This window comes from Panthera onca, chromosome D2 (assembly GCF_046562875.1).
Source record: "Panthera onca isolate mPanOnc1 chromosome D2, mPanOnc1 haplotype 2, whole genome shotgun sequence".
Classification (NCBI taxonomy): Eukaryota; Metazoa; Chordata; class Mammalia; order Carnivora; family Felidae; genus Panthera; species Panthera onca.
In genome coordinates this window covers 10,428,792-10,440,352 of record NC_138349.1, presented here as the reverse complement: position 1 = coordinate 10,440,352, position 11,561 = coordinate 10,428,792, and positions in this window count along the sequence as shown.

The window sequence follows — 11,561 nt, the reverse complement described above, 5'->3', positions numbered from 1 at the left end:
GGAGCTACAGAGAATGGGAGAAAGATCCCAAGAGAACATCGCGTCTGCAGTCATGATGTGGGAGTGGGTACAGTTTCCCAGTCTGGTGGCACAGCCGGGACAGCAATTCAGGGGTTTCCGTTGGACCACCCCAGCCCCCAAAACCATAGAGCCTCTGGCTAACATCCAGACTGGCAGGGCTGTTTTGTATTGTTTTTGTTTTGTTTAGTGTCTTAGTTTTACGGAAAAATGGTCGGAAAGTACAGAGTTCCACAGAACCACTGACCCTCCCTCTGTATTTCCCCCTACTATTAATATCTTGCATTCATGTGGCTCATTTGTTCTAATCGATGCACTGATATTGATACATTATTATTAACTAAAGTCATAGTTTGCATTAGGGCTCACTCTTGGGGTCGGATATTCTATGGGTTTTGGCAAACGGGTGATGACTTGTGTCCACCATTACGCAGAATCACACAGAACAGTTTTACTGCCCTAAAAATCCCCTGTGTTCCACTTACTCATCCTCCCACCTCCCCACGCCAACGGGGACACTTTCTGATGCCCAATTTACGAGAGAAACTTGTGTGTTTTTCTGTATTTTCCCTTGAAAATAAACGTCGGTGATTCGCTCGGGTCATAGGATCATTAGAAAGCTGAGCTCGCAAATTCTTGCGAAGACTGGGCAAGATTACACGGCACCTCCCGTGTCCCCTGTACAGCATGGAGAACGTAGGCTACTCACCGGACCATAGCAGCCTCTCTCCATGACTCGGTGGCAGAACCAAGCTCAGTGGCTGCCCACCTTCCAACCCTCATGTTACCCAACAACAGATGGGAGCCCAAGCCGTCCAGACCGTGCTGAAGACGAGTAGTACCCAGAGACTGTGAGAAAGCCAAGAGAAGACAGAGCTGACCGACTTAGAACAGCGGTTCTCAAAGTATTGCCCAGGCACCCCTGCGGGGGTCCCCGAGACCTTTCCAGGGGTTCGTGGGTTCAAAACAATGACCCTGACAACGCTAAGGAGTGATTTGCCTTTTTCATTCTCACTGTCTCAGAAGTAGATGGTGTTTTCCAGAGGCTCGGTGATCTGTGGTATTGGGACAGGTCAAATGCAGAAGCAGCTAGAAGAATCCAACTGTCTTCTATGAAGGCCGATAATAAAGAGTTGTAAAATGCTAAATAATGCCACTTTTCACTGTCTTTTTGTTCTGGAAAACATCATTAATTTTCATTTTCAGAGTTACGGGTGTTATATATGGGATGGGTTTATTATTGCTACTTTATGTGAAATACATACGTTTATGTCTTTCTCAGCTTTAATTTCTAATATGATAAATATTGACAGCTAGAACCCACGCCAACAAGAGCTTTTTTAGAATCCTCATTTTTAAGAGTGTGAAGGAGCCTGAGATCGGAGTTTGACAACCACTCATATACAGCAAAGGATCTGGAGTCAGACAGACCTGGGCTAAAAACCCAATTCTGCCATTTGGATGAGTTATTCACCGCCAACAACCCCCCCCACCACCCCAGCCACCCACCCACCTAGAGCCTTGGCCGCTTTATCTGTAAATGGTGATAATAATGTTTATTTCATGGGGAGGCTGCAAAGATTAATGACCTGACGCGTGAAGGAGCGCCCTGCGTGGTCCCTGGCATAGATGAGACAGTCAATAGGCAGGAAGAGAAGGAGGAGGAAGAAAGTTCAAAACTTAGTCCTCATTCTCACAATGTACACGCGGCGGGGCTGTTCACATACCGCTCAGGCTGTGCGTGAAACAGTCCATGACCAAAGGGGCCCTCTCCCCTCTGTGTGCTACGAGCGATGGTAGGCTGAAGCTGGGGGGACTTGCGGGACAGGAGGGTTTCCATGAGCGGAAGGGAAGGGTATTCTTCTTCTGCTCTTGTCGGGGAGGGAATAGCATGATGAAGGCTGGGGAGGAGCAGTGGGTAGGGCCGCCTCATGGGACATTGAGCGGACGGGCCAGCCAGCTCACGCGCACACCCAGGCACATGGGCGCACACGTGTCCGCGCTGAATGAGCAGATAGCCATGAACGTGATCACATCCAAATTCAAGCTTCTTGCACAACCATAACATAATTAACAGGAACTCGGTGCATCGTGGCCTCGTGAACACGCAGTTGCCAGCCTTTTTCCTCGGTTGCTTCTCAACCCTTGTCTGCTTACCCAAATCCCAGGTCCCACCCGGAGATCTGGATATAACGGGTCTGAGGCAGAATCCAGACTTCTGTATTTTTACACCCGTTCCAGATGTGCACCCAGAGGAGAGTCCTCCCGTGCAATCCGGGCAGGTACCCAACAAAGATTTGAGAGTTTCTGCTTTAGGAGGATGTCGGTAACATAACTGGACGGATGAGGCATAGGGAGAGGTGGCCAGGCCACTCTGCTATGCGTGCAGAAGGCTCTGGCCGCGGGAAGCAAGACCGGCAAGAAAAATCCCAGGAAATGAGAGAGAGAAGAGAGTGTGCTGAGGCATCATTGGGACCTCAGCAGGAATGAGATGGCACAGTTAAGATCATTCCAGAAGGGCTGTGGGAGCCCCAAGCATGGTGCCGGACCACGGCAACAGCATGGCCCTTACTACCCCTGGGTGCAGTTACCGTACCCTGGGGAGCCTCATGTGGTGAGGCCATCTTGAGAGGAGCAGAAGCCTGGGATCAAGGGGCAGTGGCAGCCTGAGGTGACCTCACAGGGTGGTAGCTAGGGATGTAAATGGGAGGCATAGAAATCCCCAATTCTTTCTTCCCTTCCGCTGGTCCCAAATCCAATGGAAACCAACGGTCTGCTTGTGTGTCCATACAGGTCGGCCCTTGGGGCAGGAAGAGGTGGAGAGGGTGGGGAGCGGTTCCTGGGGAGAAAATGGGAGATGCCAGCCCAGTTCCAATGGTCGGAGGAGGACTGGGAGCAACTATTACACATCTGCCTAGCTCTGGAGGAGGTGATGGGCTGCGGTCCACACCGAAAGGTCTATCAGCAACCCTGGTCGCACGACGGGCACGACTTGCCAGCCTGTGCCGGCCACTTCTCCCACAGCACCTGGAGCCCCCACAGCCCCAACCCCCAGGCAGGAATTGTCACGTGTGGACCCTGAGGCTCTGAGAAATGAAATCGTCCGCCTGAAAATGCAGGGCTAGACGACCACCAGGCAGGATTCAAACCCAGATCTGCGGAGCGAGAGCTTGGGCTCTGTCCATCCCATCACCTGCCTCTTCCCAGAAGAGAAGGTACGTGAGTAATAAGAAGAAGTCTCCTCGGGCACCGCATCCTAAAGCTAACATGCGTTCGATCCACGAACAACATGGGGATTAGGGGCACTGACCCCCCCCCCCGCCGAAGAGTCAAAAACGTGCATATCAATTTTGGATCCCCCCAAAACGTAAATGCAAATAGCTTAACCGTTGACACACATTTTGCATATCATATGCATTCGATGCTATATTCTTACAATAAAGTAAGCTAGAGAGAGGAAAACGTTCTTGGAAAATCACAGGGAAGAGAAAACACACCATGACGTAAAAAATCCACATGTGCGTGGGCCCGCACAGTTCAAACCTGTGTTGGTCAAGAGTCAACTGGTTATAAGTGATTGTGTTAACCAGGAGTGGTCAGGCTCTGGATGCAGTAAAAGAAACACACCAAGCATTCTAGAGGCTTTACTCCCAAAAGCTTAATTCTCACGCCCGTCAGGTGCCTGGTCCAGGGAAGCAGGGGCCTCTGCTCGTTGCAACCGCTGGAGAACACAGGGACCCACCTCAGCAGGTGCGTCCACAGCTGTGATGGAAAGGGGGAGGGAATCTAGCTCCCAAGACGTCTTACCGGCCAAGTTCCACGCATCATGTCTCCACGTATTTCATTGGCCGGAGCGAGTCACATGGCCCTACTGAACTTCATAGGTGGGGAAGTGCTATCCTCCCAGGTACGGAGTCCTAATGGCCTCCACGTTAACTTGGGGGTTCTTACCACGTGCCGGCATTGTGCTGAGCCGTTTGCACGTCTCATGTGATTTGAACACCACCATCTAGGAGGTAGAGTGTATTTCCAGCCCCGCTTCACGAGGCACAGAGAGGTTAAATAACTTGCCGAGGTCATACGGCGGGAAATTTGAATTTGCATCCAAGCAGTCCAGCACGCTTTTTAAAAAAAATTTTTTCGATGTTTTATTTATTTCTGAGACAGATGGAGACAGAGCGTGAGCAGGGGAGGGGCAGAGAGAGAGGGAGACACAGAATCCAAAGCCGGCTCCAGGCTCCGAGCAGTCAGCACAGAGCCTGACATGGGGCTCGAGCTCACACACCATGAGATCATGACCTGAGCCGGAGTCGGACGCTTTTAACCGACTGAGCCACCCAGGCGTCCCCGCCCCCCCCCCCCCCCCCCACCCAGCACACTTAACCACTGGACTCTGATCGTTTATTGATCACCCTACTACTGACTATTTGTGCGGGGGCCTGTGTGGGAGGAACTGAGGACCCAGTGGAGGTCCAGAGAGCCAAAGTCCCTGTGCTGGTTTTAACCCCAAATCTCAAAGCTGGAAAAAAATGAACCCAAATCTAACTGCCCCTCTATTTCATCTTCATTCCATTTGGGGGGGTGGGGGCTGTCTGCAGCAGCCCCTCCTCCTCCTTGAGGGCCCAGCAGCCTCTGTGTCAATATTTCTTTTCTCCCAGGGGATAGTTCAGGGGTCCATAGCATTGAGCCTTTGGTCTCCCCTTCCTGGAAAGCGTTCCCATGTTCTTTGGATAAGAATCAGACTGGAGGACAAGGTTTTGAATACTCCATCCTGCTCCTGGAAAGAATGAGTTTCTGTCAAGGAGAGAAAATTCTGGCATTTCCCCAGCCTGTCCTTTGTGGGGCTGCCTCCCCACCGCTTCTGCCTCCACTGTCCGGATGCCCATCGACCCAGTCCCCACTTGTGTCCTTTGCGGCAGCCACCCCCCATAGATGACATCAGACGGGCGACCCCTCCAGGCCACCTTTTTCTGTGGGCGGGGGAATACGCACTTAGAAAGGTCAACATCTTTGTTTGAGCCCCGTGATAACGTATGCCCACCCTCCTGGAAAAGGATTGCAGACCTCACTCCGGGAATTATCTAATCAGTTCCAGTTTGCCAAGTCTTTCTTGTTGTATTGTGACTTCATCCTTAAGAGAAAACAGCCAGGGACCACAGGGTACTAAATATCTTCCTTTTCTTTTCCTTTCTTTTCCCCCTTCCTTTTTATCATGACGATTAGGCCCAGGCACTAAGATTTGAATTATTCTATCTTTTCTCAACTGGACCGTGTCAAGGGGCCATGTAATCACAACGGCTATATTTGCTCAGTGCTCTGAAGTTTGCCTCACCCTTTTATATTTATATATTTATACTTATATTTATATATTTATATTTATACTCATTTATTTTACCCTCACATCCTCCCAGGGAGATAAGCATCAGAATTCTATCCATTGTACAGATCGGTAAACTAAGGCTCGGGGAAGTTCGGTAGCTGGCACGATGTCGCACAGCCTTTAAATGGGAGAGCTGGGGCTTGAACCTCAAGTTCGAACCTACCATGATGCCACGGTCATTACGTGTTGGCCAATCCTACTTCTAGGAAGCATCCTTTCTACTTTGGATAATTTTGTGGTGCTACATGGAAGCAGGATGTTTGTTCAACAAGTAGACAAAGCGTTTCTGGCCCAGTGCTCTTTGGAGGGGGGAGTCTAGTAAGGGAAAGTGGGTGGGCAAACCAAGGGGTCCAATGGGGAGAGGGTGCATTCACTATTTATGCTTACGGTATACACAGGGGCCCTCCTGAAGAGCTAACCCCCTGACTGGGCCCTGGGCACTTCTCTCTGGATCAGCAGAGAGAGGGATCCTGGGACAGGGACGCAGGAAGGGAGCAGGGCGGTCAGACCTTTGAGCTGGGACTTTGCAGGGGCAGGATGAAGGTTTGAACAGGCGTAAAGGAAGACAACTGATCTGCTGGGCAGACAGCAGCCAAGGCCCAGGCGGGAAGGGCTTTGCCAGCGAATTTCTAAACTCCTCATTCTTCAAAAACTTCAGCCAAGCCAAAAACATGAGAACATACAACCCCAGAAAGCACCGCGAATATCCACCCCCTAGCCTGGAAGCGGGCACTCCCCGGATAACCCCAGCGGCCGGCAACACCTGACGGGGAGGAAGAGAAAGAAAGGACTCGAGGCCTCAGCCACGCTTGCACACGTGTGCGCGCACACACACACGCACACACCCCCACCTCCCCCGGCCGTCCTCTGCGGTTCCTGTCTCTTTTGCATATTCCAGCTTGAGTCTTTCTCTTCAAAGGTGCAAGCTCCTGGGTCCATCAGAGGCCGGAGAAGTGCCCGCCTGAGTCCCGACGTGAAATGCTTCACCTACAGCCTTTCATTGTGCCATTTTGTTTCCTTGTCCCCTCCCTGTTCGCTATAAACTCCCGGGGACAGGGAGCAGCCTCCTGAGGCCCGACTTGCCCACAGAGCTAGCATGTAGTAACTGCTTAACAGATGGAGGCTGGCGGGCTGAACGGGAGGGCGGGAGGAGACCGTGGGGCAGTTGATGGAACCGCCCGGGACGCTGTCTTTCCCTGTCTGGCCTCAATTTCTCTCTTTTTTTAAAAAAAAAAATTTTAATGTTTATTTTTGAGACAGAGAGAGAGAGAGAGCAGGAGTGGGGGAGGGGCAGAGAGAGAGAGGGAGACACAGAATCCGAAGCAGGCTCCAGGCTCCCAGCCGGCAGCACAGAGCCCGACGCGGGGCTTGAACTCACGGACCGTGAGATCATGACCTGAGCTGAAGTCGGAGGCTCAACCGACCGAGCCACCCAGGCGCCCCTCAATTTCTCTCTTAAAGTAAAAATGTGGCTTCGGTCACCTCCAAGACCCAGCTCGGCTCAGGCGCCTGAGACCCTCGGGTGGCCTGCTCACCGCTTCATCCTAGAGCGTTTGGATGGTGAGCAGGGAGGCCCTCGGACACCCTTCCGCCCCCGCCACAGGCCGTGATGCAGCAGGGCGGGGACCGTGCGCTGAAGGAGGGGCCTGAGCTCCGGGAAGCTGTCCTCTCTCAGCCTTGTCACCCACCACCGACCTGTCTCTCCGTGCCACCTTCCAGGGTGACAACAGACCCAGGCCTACAGGTCTGCCTACTTCAAAATGCACGTTATAGGGCACCCAGGTGGCTCAGTCGGTCGAGCGTCTGGCTTCAGCTCGGGTCATGATCTCAGGCTTGTGAGTTCCAGCCCCATGGCGGGCTCTGGGCTGACAGCTCAGAGCCTGGAACCTGCTTTCAGATTCTGGGTCTCCCTCTGTCTCTGCCCCTCCCCCACTAGTCCCCTCTCTCTCTCTCTCTCTCTCTCTCTCTCTCTCTCTCAAAAATAAATAAGCATTAAAAACCATTTTGTTTTTTTTTTTTAATGCACGTGGGTCTCCCAGAAGAAGAGGAGAAAGGCCCACCCCACAGTCAGGGGCTGGAGGCCTTCGAGGCTCCCCAGCACCCAAGGCCGTGTGCTCTTCTGCCTTTCTGGCACCCAGCCCAACACCCGCCCGCTCCCCTTTCCTCCAGGAGCAGTGTCCTGACTTCCTTTTGGAAATGTGGATGCAGTCTGATGGGACCTCACTCAAGACACCCTGCCCTGCCCCCGCCAAGAGACGGGCACCTGAGCCCAGCAGAGCCCCCCCGCACACGTGTTCCCCAGAATCGGAACCACGAGCAGAGAGACGCAAAGCAGGAAAGCCGGCGCCCTTGTCCCAGTGACAGCGCAGAGACAGATCTCTCAGCACCTTGCATGGAGACTCTTGGGGCAGGCCCAGGGTCCGGTCCTGTGTCCTAACTCCGGAGTCTTCTCTCTGGTCCTGTCTCCTCATTCTCAATGTCCTGTTCTGATGCCCGCATCCAAACGGCCCTGCCTGCTTCACCCTCCAGATCCCAAGGCAAGGGGACAGAGGCCACACACCTCCAAGTATCTCAGAGCAGCAGAGCAAGACCCCTGCCTCTTCTGAGAACCAGGACCGCCGCTGTGGCAAAACCACAGGGGAGACCAGAGCTCCAGGCCTGATGGCGCCTCTCGGCTGTGTGGCCTTGACCCAGGCTTGACTTCTTTCTCGTCTCTACAATGGGGAATTTCGCCTACCTGGTGGGAGCGGGGTGTGGGTTAATAAAACGCACGCAGTGCCTAGCACAGGACCAGAGAGACCTTCAGGCCACGCAGGGAGGGTAGATTGTTGTCATTGCTGTCGTTCTGATGAGAAACCCTCCCTGCGCCTCATCCCTTAACCCCCGGATGTAAATACGGTCGGCTTCTTTCCAATTCACGGGCGCTGAAATCATCACATTTTTGGTTGCACCAAACCGTGGAGCACCAAGAAAAGCCTTTCCAAGCCCCCTTTCGGGAAAGAGCTTCTCTCTCTGACTTGAAAGGACAAAGAGTCACTTGCCAAACTGAAATAGCACATAAACCTTAGAACCCGCAGATTTGAGTGAATTCTAATCTTGGCCAAAACTGGCAAGAGTGAGGGGGTGTGGGGGAGGGGGAGGATGAGTCAGAGATTCCGCCCTTCAGAGGGGGCAGCCTAATATGGCATCGGGGAGCCATGAGAGACGACTTAGGTATGCCTGGACTTCCAGACCGGAGCCACGACGCTGGCCTGGGACCAGCGGCGCCCCCACCCCCCACCTACCCTCGCACACACATGGAGTGGGGCCTTGGTGGGGGGGGGGGGGGGCAAGGCAGCAGGGGAGGCCAGATCAAGCCGGCAGGAGCCAGCCAGGAAACCGGCAGCTTGACCCCAGAAATGACAGCAACCGCCTTTCTCCCAGCGTGCCCTTGGTCTTGGGCCAAAGGTGAACCTGTCTCTCTGAGCAGGACGTGGTCCTTGCCGGCTCTACTGTCTCCTAAGTTGAGCCGACGTTGAGGCTGTGATATGCCACATAAACATGGGAGTAATAGGGAGGCTTCACCCCACGTAACCTCGGAGGGCACGAAATTTATTTCCATCTCGGCAGCAGAGGGCCAGGGAGGGGAGGACCTTCCAAAGGTGAGGAGTGCTTTCTGTTGCTGCAATGGCTTTCCCCACTGATTAAAATCCCACATGCCTCTTCAATGATGTGGGAAGAAACACAGCCAGAGTTCTAGTCCTGGGCTTGTATCCTCACGAGCTAGGACTCCGGGCAGGTCAACCTGTCTTCACCTCAAATCTATCCAGTGGTTGATCGGGGGCGCTTGTCCTGGGACTCATTTACTAGAAAACAGGATAATGTCAGGAGTCAGCCAGCAGACAGCCTCTATGTTCAGCTAGCCTAAATTCAGTCCGGGCTGGGTGACCTTGGGTAACTCACATAACCTCTCTGCGCCTCAGAATTCTCGAAGCGCGTCTCTCTCAAAGGTGGTTGTGAAAATTAAAATGTGTAAAGCCTTGAAATGGTACCTGGTACTAAGCACTTTATAAATATTAATTATGATTATTCGATTCACAAGACGTTGTTGGGGCACCTCCTTTAGGTCAGAGACTGTATTAAGCGACGGAAATTCAGAGATCAATAAACATCCGGAACAGTATCTTCAAAGCGTTCACGATCCAGGGGACGATAAGACCCAAAGAAAGATAAACCACAACACGTTATGACGAATACTGTTGCTGAGCTTCGAATAAAGTACTGACTCGACCTGGAAGGGACCAGAGAGTTTTCCGAGGGATGTGACATTTGACTTGGGCCTTGAATGAGTCGGCCAGGGAAAGGTGTCTGGGGGAAGCCATTCTAGATACAGAGAACAGAACGTTGATTTTAGGAAAGGGCCTGGTTGTCCACGGAATCATGGGTTCAGGGTGATAGGAACATAAGGTTCCCTAAGGAGGGAGTCGTGCATGACAGGCCTGGAAAGTTGGATTGTACAACACGCTAGAATTGTAACTGCAGGAGCCAACGAAACTTTTTAAGCAAGAGGATGGAACGGGATGAAACGTACCTCTTCTAGGACTACAACTGGTAGCAGGGCGGAGGGCGGGCTGGCTGGCGAGAGACTGGTGTAGGAGAATGGGATAACCGGGCCATCAGGAGGCTGAGCCCAGGCAAGAGACGGTGAGGCCATGAATAAGGTGGAAGTCGGAAGGAGGGAGACAAAATCAGGGCCTTTGCATCGCGACAGGGACAGGAAGGGGTGTCCCAGCGGATGTTGGAAAGGAGAGGAGGGAGGAATCAAGGCAGCATCTAGAAAGTCTCCAGCTTGGGACACTGGGTGGATGGTCTTGACCAAGTTAGGGAGCCACGAAGGGGAGCAGGCTTGAGTAGGTCAGCACGAATGGAGCAGTGGGTGCATATTGGCTGGGTTATGTGTTGGCACTCTCCGCACTTAAAATGCCAAGTGGTTCTCGAAAAAAGAAAGTGAACAGGTGACACAGAGAGGAGTTTCACATTTTTCCTGAGAACAATCACACTTAAGGCCGGAGCTCTGTTTACCGATCATTAAAACACTCAAGATCACCCCCCAATTACCTGCAAAGGCTGGGCAAGCATCAAAACAAGAGGAACGAGCACAGCCCCGCTGGGAATCCAACCTTCCTCTTAATTCCTAATTGAATCATGTCCACTTACGTCCACTTCTGTCGGTTAACATAAATGAACACACTTAGGAGGCATCCACCCTAGGACTCCGCCAAGGCCTCGTGTCGGTGTTCACCCCAACTGGGAATGAGAGACAAAGTCCCCTTTTATGTAACCCTCCTCCACTAGGAAAAAAAAAAGAGAGAGAGAGAGAGAAAATACCACGTTTAACCATGGAAATAAATAGAGGACGTGATGGCTTTCAACTTAAAAGTTGGAAAAATGTCACACGGCAAAACCCAAGCCCCGAATGCGGTCTAGCGAGCCACAAACTGCCCCTATTTGTACTTCAAGAGTGAAAGATCTTTTGAAAGAGTCCTTGAAATAAAGATTCCCAGGTTCCAGCGGGAGAGAACCAATTTGGTCCAAAACACATCTTTATGGCTGGGTTTTAAAGCCCAGGAAAGTGTTCCTAATGGAAACGCTGACCGGCCTGTCCACACACCACACCGGCAAGATCTCGGCTCTTTAAGAAAACAAGGCTTTCCTTTGCAACTAGGTCAACTGGGAAAGAAAGCAAGAATTTCTTGTCTGCAGTTTTCAAATGGACATGAGAGAAATAAGTTCATGATGGAATGGGACGTCTTACTGGCTTCACTTTTACCTGAAGCCAGGTTAACAGGTCAAGAGAATGGAGCGGCAGAAACACGGGAACCATCTCTTGTCTGGACGTGATTTCTTTCTGTCTTTCATGTTTTTTAATTTATTTTTTGAGAGAGCGCAAGCAGGGGAGGGGCAGAGAGAGAGGGGGACAGGGGATCTGAAGCGGGCTTTGGTGCTGACAGCAGCAAACCCGAGGTGGGGTTGGAACTCACAAACCGTGAGATCATGATCTGAGCCGGAGTCGGACGCTCAACCAACTGAGCCACCCAGGTGCCCCCCCCCCCCCCCCCCCCCCCGCCATGTGATTTCTGAAGAGCGGGGAGAATTAACGATCCTGGTTAAGCAACGTCTATCT